This window comes from Eptesicus fuscus, chromosome 2 (genome assembly GCF_027574615.1).
Source record: "Eptesicus fuscus isolate TK198812 chromosome 2, DD_ASM_mEF_20220401, whole genome shotgun sequence".
Classification (NCBI taxonomy): Eukaryota; Metazoa; Chordata; class Mammalia; order Chiroptera; family Vespertilionidae; genus Eptesicus; species Eptesicus fuscus.
In genome coordinates this window covers 19,154,986-19,166,149 of record NC_072474.1, presented here as the reverse complement: position 1 = coordinate 19,166,149, position 11,164 = coordinate 19,154,986, and positions in this window count along the sequence as shown.

The window sequence follows — 11,164 nt, the reverse complement described above, 5'->3', positions numbered from 1 at the left end:
TACTCTGAATATTAATAAAGATAAATATACCATTGAATTCACTGTAATAAAACTACAGACATCAAGAATGAAAACTAAACTACTACTACTTTAAAAGCTACCATAAAGAAAACATAAAATGTTCACAAGTGATTGAAAAATTGATTTTAAACTTCACATAACCATGAGCAGAGGCTCACTTAATGGTACAATAACAAAATATGGAGGAAAAAATAACTGCCAATTTAGAATTTCATATCTTGCTAAACTACCATAAAAGTGTGGTAAAAATTAAAATAAACAATTTACCAATGATTGGTCCTCACTAAGCAAATTATCAAAGTAACAATATTTTTAACATACATATATACTAAAACATATACATATACTTATACATATGCACTAAAGGAACTAGAACTTGTAGCTTTCAATCCAGCAGAGGGGAAAATAAAGAAATACAGAACTAACAATCCAAAAGAAAGCATGAAAGAAAACAATAAGAAGTAAAGCTAAATATCAGAAAATAAAAAATGATGGCAAAAATAAGTCTAAAGTTATCAATAATTATAATGTTGTAAATAGAATAAATTCATATATAATAGAATAAACTCAGATAATTGTAAATTGAAGAAATTGTTGTAAATAGAATACATCATTATAAATAGAACAGTTAAAAATGTAGATCTTATCAAAGAGAACTAAAATAAAAATATCTAGTTTTAAGTTGTTAAAAGAGAAAAAGCAAATATAAAGAATCATAAAAAGATTGAAAATAGCCTGGCCAGGTAGATTAGTTGTTTGGAGTTTTGACCTATACACCAAAAAGGTTGTAGGCTCAATTCCTGGTCAGGGCAAAGATTGTTTACAGCAGAATTTAAAGCATTGAGGAATTACTAGAAATAAAGAGGAACACTGCATGCAATGATTCACCAAGATAAATATAATAAATTAGGATGCATTTATAACCTTAAAATAGGTAAAACAAATTTAGTTAACATACATATCATATCATAACAGTTACTAAGAGGAGCTGATAAATTCTTACACATAGTGAGATAGTTTTACATTCTTTCAGAAAATAAGATATTAAGGCAAAATAGTTTAGAATAATAGAAAATACTCAAATTAATACGATGACCTAATAGATGTGAAAATATGCACTGAAAACATAGAAAATAAAACCATTTTCAAGGTAATATAAATACTTACAAAATACTTCACAAAGGAAGTCTGTACAAATTTTCAATGTCTTACAAATCACAGCCTCTGACTTAAATGCAATTAAATTAGAATTTGTTAAAAGTAAAGCAATCCAATGGACCCGAATAGTGTTCTGCTTTCTCTGAGTAAGCCAGTCAGAGGAAGACAAGTACCATATGATTTTAATGAACAAAATGAGCTAACAAGTAAAATAGAAACAGACTCATAGAGACAGAGAACAGACTGACAGCTGTCAGAGGGGAAGGGGGTTGTGGGGGTCTGAGTGAAAAAGGTGAAGGTATTAAGGAAAAGAAAAAAAACTCTCATAGACACAGAAAATAGTACACTGGTGATTACCACAGGGAAAGAGGATGGGGGAGGTAGAAGAGGGTAAAAGGGGAGTAAATGGTGATGGAAGGAGACTTGACTTGGTGAACACACAATACAGTATAAAGACAATGTATTATAGAATTGTACACCTGAAACCTATATAATTTTATTAACCAATGTCACTCCAATAAATTCAATATAAAATAAAAAATTAATAAAATAAAATACACTACAAAAAATGTAAATCTATCTTTTTAATAAAGACAGTTTAAAAAGCTCACATGCTAAACAGGCAATCATGATGGTAATAAAATATTCAGAACTAAGCAACAATTGAAATACCATATGTCAAAATATATGGGATACAACTACAATAGTTTTTATAGTCATAAATGCATTTATTAAAATATAGTAAAAACAAAAAGAAATTAGTAAAATAGAGAAAAAGAACAGAAAAGTCTTTCAAAATAGAAGGAAATAATAGATAAATACATAAATTAAATCATAAAACCAAAAATATAGTAGATCAAATAAACCCAAAATTAGTACTTTAGAAAAACTAAAATTTATAAAATCTTTAGCTGGCATAAGAACAACAAATGGTAAATATATAAAATAATGTTAGGAGAGTAACCAAGATGGTGGTATAGGTAAATGCCTGTACCCAATGCCTCCCACAACCACATCAAAATTACAACTAAAATACAGAACAATCATCATCCAGAACTGTCTGAAAACTGGCTGAATGGAAGTCTTCCAACTAGAGAAGTAAAGGAGAAAGCACACTGAGACTGGTAAGAGCAAGGGGTCCCAGCCCCACACCAGACCCCCAGCCCAGGGTCTCATAGCTGGGAAAAGAAGTCCTACATGCAGTAAGAACTACAGAATGTAAAAACCAGTTCGGATTGGGGCTCAGTGACACAGAGGCTGCTGGAGACTTAGCTGTTCCTCTTAAAAGGCTAGCTAGTACCAGGAACTGAATTTACAAGGTCCCACTTCCTCCGAGCTCCAGCACCAGGGCGAGGCTAGGGAACACAGACACATACAAGGAGGAACTGGATTGTCTGGCATTGGGGCATGAATTAGAAGTGGATTTCTCCCAGATGGAGTTGCTTGCAGGGATCATTGTTCCTATGCTGGGATCTCCCCAGTCACAGGGCTGACTAGCAGCCATTTCTGTTTGCTCTGCCTCAGGGATTCCCTAAGACCTTACCTCATCCAATTTACAACCCCACCCAAGCTGTATGCAATGGCATTTGCATATAAATGGCCTGTCCTTGATCAGGCTAAAATCTCTCAAACAAGCTGCAGCTGGGTCAGGGAGCCACAAACCTATCAATAAAAGACCCAAGACCCAGCACTAGCACCAGCCTGCCTTGCTTCATTGCTGGCCCTCATCTGGTCACCTCCAAACATGATACAAAGAGGAGGAATCTGAAGATCTCTCTGTAGCTCCTACTGGGTGGTCCAGGCAGTGGTTGACTTTGCATCACCTTGGAGACCCAAGAGCCAGTGTACCCAGTGGTCAGTGTCAGATCATACCAGACATATCAACTCTAAACATCCATAAGTGACACACTCAAGGGGCAGACTCAGTGAGCAACAAAGTTCCACTGAAGCAAGTCCTGCTCCATAGGGGTGTCTCTTGCACAGCAGCTCTCCCACTGTAGTTGCAGGTGGTCCTCACAGCCAATTAGCCTGGAGGTCAATTCCTTCCAGTGACACCAACAGCAATCAAGTCTCAACTACAACAAGACTGCGCTTATAGCTCACCAAGGGGTGCACCTAGAGCTCCTAGCTCTGGTGACTGGTGAGGCTGAGTCACATGCTCTGTAAAACACCTACTACACAAGGCCATTCTACCAACTCAAGGAGACATAGCAGCTCTACCCAATACATAGAAACAAACACAGGGAAGCAGCCAAAATGTGGGGACAAAGAAACATGTCACAAATGAAAGAAATGGAAGAAAGCAAACCACTGGATATAGAGTTCAAAACCACAGTTATAAGGTTACTCAAGAATCTTCTAGAAACCTCCAAAAAAAAAAATGGAAAAGGACAAGTCAGAAATTAAACAAACACTGACTGAAATAAAGAATAATATACAGGGATTTAACAGTAGAGTAGAGGATTCTGAGATTCAAATCATAATTTGAAATATGAGGAAGCAAAAAACACCCAATCAGAAGAGGAAAAAGAAAAAAGAATAAAAAAATATGAAGATAGTGTAAGGAGCCTTTGGGACAACTTCAAGCATACCAACATTTGCATTATGGTGCTGCCAGAAGAAGAGAGAGAGCAAGATATTGAAAACCTATTTGAAGAAACAATGACAGAAAATTTCCCCTACCCAGTGAAAGAAATAGACTTACAAGTCCAGGAAGCACAGAAAGTCACAAACAAGAGGAACCCAAAGAGGCCTCTATCAAGACACATCAAAATTAAAATACCAAGGGCTAAAGACAAAGACAGAATCTTCAAAGCAGTAAGAGAAAAACAGTTACCTACAAAGGGAATGCCCATATGACTGTCAGCTGATTTCTCAACAGAAACTATGCAGGCCAGAGGGAGTGGCAAGAAATATTAAAAAGTGATGAACAGCAAGAACCTACAACCAAGATTACTCTACCCAGCAAAGCTATCATTTAGAATTGAAGGACAGATAAAGAGCTTCCCAGACAAGAAAAAGCTAAAGGAGTTTATCACCACCAAACCAGTATTATATGAAATGTTGAATGGTATTCTTAAGGAAGAGAAAGAAGAAGAAAAAAAATAAAAAATATGAACAACAAAATGGCAACAAATATATACTTATCAACAATTGAATCTAAAAATCAAAATAAATGAATGAGAAATCTGATTAACAGAATAAACTGATAAATAAAATAGAATCAGAGGCATGGAAATGGAACAAACAAGATTCTCAGAGGGAAAGGGTGTGGGAAGGCAGGAAGAGAATAAACAAAGAACTCATATGCATATATGCATTACCTATGGACACAGACAATAGGGTGGTGAAGGCCTGGGGTGAGGTGGGAACTGGGTGGAGGGGATAATGGGGGTACAAAAGAGGAACATCTGTAATAATCTCAATAATGAAGATTTAAAAAATATAAAACAAATTAAAAATAATGTTAGGAACAGAAAAGGGGACATAATTGCAGAGATTATCAAATTCATATCTGCAAATCGAAGATATCTTTGTTGACTTGATAAAGAAGAACTGACAAGCCTATATCATATTTAACGGTGACACTTTAGAAACTGCCCTACTATGAGAGAAGCAAGACAAGGTGCCACTGACTGCTCTATTCAGCATTCTACTGACAATGGTAAGCCAGTGCAACAAGAAAAGAAAAAATAAGCTGTACTTATAGATTGTAAGAGACAAGTGTTTTAAATTATAGAAATGACAAGAGACTTTTCAGACAAGCTATTAGAACCAATAGAGCTCAGGAAGTTTGCTGTAACCAAGATCAAAATACAAAATCCACAGTAATAGATATTTGGAATGTCATAGAAACACATTACATTCATAATAGTACAAAACTATGTTACTTATACCTAAAGTTACTTAGAAACAAATCTAATAAAAGATGTGCAAGACCTTGATAAAGATATTACAAAACACTGTTAAAGAAGATATAAGAATCTCCAAATCAATGGAATGTTATATTCATAGATGGGAGGACTCAATGACTTAAAATTTTTAATTCTTTCCAGATCAATCTTTAAAACAAAATACTGACAGATTTTTTCCATGGATCTTAAAATGATAAACCTAAAATTCTAAGACAATTTTGAAAAACAAGATGGAAGGACTTTCTATGCCAGATATCAAGTTTTATTTTATCTTTAAAAATTTAAAATTATAGTTGACATACAATATATTAGTTTCAGATGTACAATATAGTGATGACATTGATGTACTTTATGAAGTTATCACCACCATAAGTCTAGTAACTATGTTATATCATACATAGTTATTCTATTAGTGACTATCTTCCCTATATTGTACATTACATTCCTTTGACTTACTCTATAACTGGCAGGTTGTACTTTTTAATAAATCTTTATTGTTCAGATTATTACAATTGTTTCTCTTTTTCCCCCCATAGCTCCCCTCCACCAGGTTCCTACCCCACCCTCTGCCCTTACCCCCCCCCCAGTGTCCTCCTCCATAGGTGTACGCTTTTTGTTCAGTCTCATCCCGCAGCCCCACTCCCCTTTTCCCCCAAGAATTGTCAGTCCACTCCCTTTCTATGCCCCTGATTCTATTATAGTCACCAGTTAGTACTGTTCATCAGATTTTTTATTCCCTTGGTTTTTAGATTGACTTGTTGATAGTTACCTATTTGTTGTTCATAATTTTTATCTTTATCTTCTTCTTCCTCTTCTTAAAGAATACCTTTCAGCATTTCATATAATTCTGGTTTGGTGGTGATGAACTCCTTTAGCTTTTTCTTATTTGTGAAGTTCTTTATATGGCCTTCAATTCTGAATGATAGCTTTGCTGGGTAGAGTAATCTTGGTTGTAGGTTCTTGGAATTCATCACTTTGAATATTTCTTGCCATTCCTGTCTGGCCTGCATAGTTTCTGTTGAGAAATCAGCTGACAATCGTATGGGTGCTCCCTTATAGGTAACTAACTGCTTTTCTCTTGCTGCTTTTAATATTCTCTCTTTGTCTTTTGCTCTTGGAATTTTAATTATGATGTGTCTTGGTGTGGTCCTCTTTGGATTCCTTTTGTTTGGGGTTCTGTGTGCTTCCTGGACTTGTAAGTCTATTTCTTTCATCAGGTGGGGGAAGTTTTCAGTCATTATTTCTTCAAATAGGTTTTCAGTATCTTGCTCTCTCTCTTCTTCTGGGACCACCATAATTCTTATGTTGGTACACTTGAAGTTGTCCCAGAGGCTTCTTAAACTATCTTCAACTTTTTGTATTCTTTTTGCTTTTTGCTTTTTCAGAGGAGTGTTTTTTGCTTCTTGGTATTCCAAATCTTTGACTTGATTCTTGTGATCCTCTAGTCTGCTTTTAGGTCTCTGTATAATATTTTTTATTTCAGTCAGTGTATGCTTTATTTCTAGTTGATCCTTTTTTATGTCCTCGAGGTTCTCATTTAATTTATCGGCCTTTTCTAGGAAATTCTTGACAAACCTTATAACCGTGGTTTTGAACTCTATATTCAGTCTTTTGCTTTCCTCCATTTCCTTTAATTGTGGCCTGCCTCTTTGTCTCTGAATTTTAGCTGCTTCCCTGAGTTGATGGAGTTGCTTTGTGTGTTTGGTGTCTTAGCTGAGCCCAGTAGCTCAGCCTCCCCAGTTACCTGTGGTGGATCCTCTTGGTGTACCCCTTTGTGGGCTGTATGTGCAGTCTTGTTGTAGTTAAGCCTTGCTTGTTGTTGGTATCACTGGGGGGAATTGATCTCCAAGCTAATTGGCTGTGAGTATCAGCCGTGTCTCCGCTGGGAGGGCTTCTGTGCTCAGCTTGGATGGGGCGGAGTCTCAGGGTGGTGCAGACAAGCTTTGGTTTCCCGTCAGCCCTGCTCTAAGAGGGCCTTGTTTTCTGTATCCCGCAATAATGGCTGTGCGCACCTCTGAGAAGGCTGCTCTCGATTTTCACCTGCTGCCAGACAGGCTGGCCTCTCCCCGACCTGCGCTGGATATCAGTGCAATAGGGAGGCATTGTTTTCCTCCCGAACGAGAAAGCCAGCCGCGCACTTGGTGCCCACCCTCTCTGCGCCACAAGCAAGCCAGTGGTGTATTCAGCCGCCCACCCTCTCCGCGCTCACAGATCTCTGCACCTCCACAGCTCCCAAAGCTCAGCATCCCTTTCTCTTTTATTCTAGTTGTAGAGCATCTGCTCAGCCAGCTTTCCGGTGGTTTTGGACGATGTCTGCTCTGTTTTCCAGCTGTAGTTTCAGAATTGTTGTGGTAGGCAACAATTAGATGTTTACCCTATGCTGCCATCTTGGTTTCTCTGCAGTTTGTACTTTTTAGTGTCCCCCATCTTTTTCACCCATCTCCCAGTCCCATTTGGCAACCACAAGTTTGTTCTCTGTTATCTATGAGTTCGTGTATGTTTTGTTTTGTGTGGGTTTTTTTTATTCCACATATAAGTGAAATCATATGGTATTGGTCTTAGTAAAATACCCTCTACTCCTTCATATGTGGCAATATTTCATTCTTTTTTTTTTATGGCTGAGTAATATCCCACTATATATATGTATCACTTCTTCTTTAACCATAGATGGACACTTAGGTTGTTTCCACATCTTGACTATTGTAAATAATGCTGCAGTGAACATAGGGATGCATACATCTTTTCAAATTATTGTTTTTTTTTATTTCTTCCAATAAATACTCAGAGGTGGGATTTCTGGGTTATATGGTTGTTCTATTTTTAATTTTTTGAGAAATCACTTTACAGTTTTTCATAATGGATGTACCATCTTTGCAATCTCACCAAAAGTGCACAAGGATTCCTTTTTCTCCATATTGTTGGCAACACTTATTCTATGTTAACTTTTTTATAATAGCCACACTGACAGGTGTGAGGTGATCTTATTGTTGTTTTGATTTGCATTTCCCTTATTATTCAGTAATGTTCAGCATGTTTTCATGTGTCTGTTGGCCATCAAGTTTTATTTTTTAAAAAAAGTAATTAAAACTCTGGTATTAGAGCAGAAAAGACAAATAGGTTACTTGCATAGAATGAGAATGACAAGCCTGGAAAAAGTCCATACTGGCATGGAATCTTGGCATATGACAGAGATAGCATTTCAAATCATGAGGTGGGAGACATTAATGGTGCTAGGATAATTGGCTGTTCTAAAGAGAAGAAAAGTTAGGCTCCAAAAAAGCTTATAACATACAAAAACTAATTTCTGATGCAAACACAAAGTAGCTAAGTATGAAAATCAAACTGGTAATATTCTGAAAAGACAATGTAGGATGATATTTATAAGCTAGCGTAGGAAAATTTATCTAAAAAGGATAATAAAAGTATAATTCATAAATTAAAATATTGAGAAACATAACTTTATACAATGATTTTATGTTTGGTTAAACTAAAGACATCAAAAGCAAAGTTAAAATACATACTGCAGACAGTGAGAAGATATCTGTGAAATGTATAACTGACAAAGGGTTAATATCCTGAACTTATAAAAATTCCTACAAATTGATAAAAAAGAACAACTAAATAATATAAAAACCATCAATTGCTAATAATAAGCTATTCACAGAAAAGAAAACAAAAATGATGAATAAATATAAAAAATTATTTCACTAGGCACCAAGAAATTTTAAATATGAAAATGAGATAGAATTTCATACCCATCAGATTGGCAAAAAGTAAAAGTTTGGCTACTTCAAGTGTTAATAAGAATATGGAACAATTCAAATTCATAAACTACTCTGAGTGTAAATTAGTGTAACATTTAGTAGCACAATTTGACAGTATCTAGCAAAGTTAAAGATGTATATACTCTTCAACTCAGCAATTCCATTTGTAGGTATTTACTAGTGAAACACTTGCACATATGACTATGAGAAACATACAGGGATGTTTATAGCAGCTGTGTTTATGACTGCAAGAAATTAAAAATATTCTAAGTTCCCATCAACAGGAGAATGAATACACTGTAGTATATTCACGCAATGGAATATATTATACAACAGGCAAAATAAGTGAACTCAGGCTACATATAGCAAAATACTGTAATTAAACTTTAAGATGTAATATTTATGGGAAAAAAGTATATATATATTGCATTCCAATAGCATTGATATAATGCTTAAAAACATGCCTAATGATGTTATATATGTGTTATATAGCATAATTATACATATACTAGAGGCCCAGTGCACGAAATTCGGACAGAGAGGGGGTGTCCCTCAGCCAAGCCTGCACCCTCTCCAATCTAGGACCCCTAGAGGGATGTCTGACTGCCCATTTAGGCACACCGGGATCAGGCCTAAATGGGCAGTCAGACATCCCTCTCATAACCCAGGACTGCTGGCTCCTAACTGCTCATCTGCCTTCCTGATTGCCCCTAACCGCTTCTGCCTGCCAGCCTGATCACCCCCTAACCACTCCCCTGCCAGCCTGATCGAAGCCTAACTGCTCCCCTGCTGGCCCGATTGCCCCTACTGTCCTCTCTTTGCCAGCCTGATTGCCCCCAACTGCCCTCCCCTGCAGGCCTGGTCCCCTCCAACTGCCCCCCCTACAGGCCTGGTCCCCCCCAACTGCTCTCCCCTGCAGGCCTGGTTCCCCTCAAAACTCCCCCCCCCAGGCCTGGTTGCCCCCAACTGCTCTCCCCTGCAGGCCTGGTCCCCCTCAACTGCCCTCCCTGCTGGCCTGATTGCCCATAACTGCCCTCCCCTGCCAGCCATCTTGTGGCAGCCATCTTGTGTCCACATGGGGCTGGCCATTTTTGACCACATGGGGGTGGCCATCTTGTGTGTTGGAGTGATGGTCAATTTGCATATTACTCTTTTATTAGATAGGATATACATATGTCTATATGTATGCAGTATGTATGTGTGTATGTGTTTATGGAAATATTTAAAAATATGCAAGATTGACAAACACTAAAATCAGGGCAGTGGTTAACTCTGGGGAGGGTGGGAAAGATATGGTTATCAGGAAGCTTCAACTCTAGCTTCACTGCTTGACTTTTTTATGAATCATGGATGAGAAAATCTAACAGAGCCAGGTGGTATTCAAAAGTTTATTATGTATTTTCTGAATGTTTGAAATATTTCATAATAAAAATAGTTTCTACATTAAATATGTCTTTAAGGAAATTAAGCCTTTTCTCAATTTACTATTACTGATATAAAAACACAAATAATAAAATTATTTTATTTTTTTTGCCACTTCTAGCTTACATTTGTGTAGAATTTAGTAGTAGACAATGTAGTTCTTCCAATGACCTACTTTTTTCTATGTGATTGTTTATTTCAAGTTGAGAAACCTACATTAAAGAAATTGAACTAGCCAGGAATATGATAGGTAGAGGATTAAAGTCCAGTGACATTTCTGCACACTGAAATTTATAAACCCACTTTTATAATCTCAATTTATTCCCACAGGTTCCAAAGTTGGGGTTCCTCCAGTTGAAAGAAATAAATATATGGTATCTTTTATATACAAGGATGTCATTTCCAGCTCAATTAAGGATGCACTTGACATGTCCATGAATTTGCATGAATCCATACACAATAAATTGTGACATCTTGCCATTTCTAAAACAGAACCATTGCTAAATTTAAAAATTAATACCTACTTGTCTCTACAATAACTAAAACCTCTCTCAATATTTTGTTATCACCATAAAGGCTTATATGGTTTATGGTGCCTCTTAAATGAGTGGGCAGCAACAGGGAAGCTAATGTCTGGGAAGAAGTCAGTGGCTGCAAGATTCAGAGAGTCTACTGGATTCCAACTCATGGTCCAACAACTGAATAACAACATACACTAGAAAGCATTCTTCTCTCATTCTTCATACTTTGGATCACTCTAAGTATCAGTTATGAATATTGCTACCCCAGATTTTCTTTTTCATTCCCATTTGCATGAAAAAATATTTTTTCCATCCCTACACTCTCATTCTGTGAGAGTCTTTTGTTTTAAGGTTGGTCTCTTGT